Source organism: Mizuhopecten yessoensis, unplaced genomic scaffold, assembly GCF_002113885.1.
Source record: "Mizuhopecten yessoensis strain PY_sf001 unplaced genomic scaffold, ASM211388v2 scaffold673, whole genome shotgun sequence".
NCBI classification, from domain to species: Eukaryota; Metazoa; Mollusca; class Bivalvia; order Pectinida; family Pectinidae; genus Mizuhopecten; species Mizuhopecten yessoensis.
The window spans coordinates 132,294-133,011 of NW_018403664.1; the positions used below are offsets into that span (position 1 = coordinate 132,294).

Genomic DNA, 718 nt, shown 5'->3' on the forward strand with positions numbered 1-718 from the left:
ATGTAATCAGAACTTTTCATTTTCTTCATTATTGTTGGCATACAACGTATGCACATCTTTATTACTTTGGAAGTTGTATAACATGTTTTCTGGTACCTCGTAGAAGATATAGACAAACACTTTAGGTGTAGAACTTATACATTAATGGAATGATATATATAGGCGGTAACGGTTATAAAACGTTATAATCAGATATTAAGAGATACGATGGTAATGGATTAATCGATAAATCCCTTGCGTCGAAACTGAAAGGGAAAACTAAATTAATATCTTCCTCGTACAATAATAAAGGAGGTTCTTCACATGCTGTAATAGAGTTTTATTAACCGACAGCGTTATGTACATTCTCTGTTGACTCCGTGGCGCAACGGTAGCGCGTCTGACTCCAGATCAGAAGGTTACGTGTTCAAATCACGTCGAGGTCAAAATTGTTTTATTTTTACTACAAACGTGCAGAATATGAGTGCTTTGTCTGCAGTATAACTGTGTATCATATAACGCTTGTTTTCATACAATAACATCGTTTATTTGTAAGGTAAAAATAACACTTTTTGCAGCGAACCACAGGGACTGGTAGCCTGTGATCTTCGCTCCTTAATTACAATATATAAATACATATCAAAAGGATGACATGGAGCCTCAGATCAGTAGTAGAACTCGCATTGGATAACCTCCTGGAACTAGAAAATATTCGACTAGAACTGTTTTTATTCAGATA

General features: G+C 35.2%; 1 non-coding gene across 1 annotated transcript; it reads left to right on the forward strand.

Annotated features, from left to right (window-relative positions):
• The first annotated feature begins 353 nt into the window (after positions 1-353).
• Trnaw-cca lies at positions 354-425 on the forward strand. Its single transcript has one exon. It is a non-coding gene; the product is annotated as a tRNA-Trp (tRNA).
• The last annotated feature ends 293 nt before the right edge of the window (positions 426-718 follow it).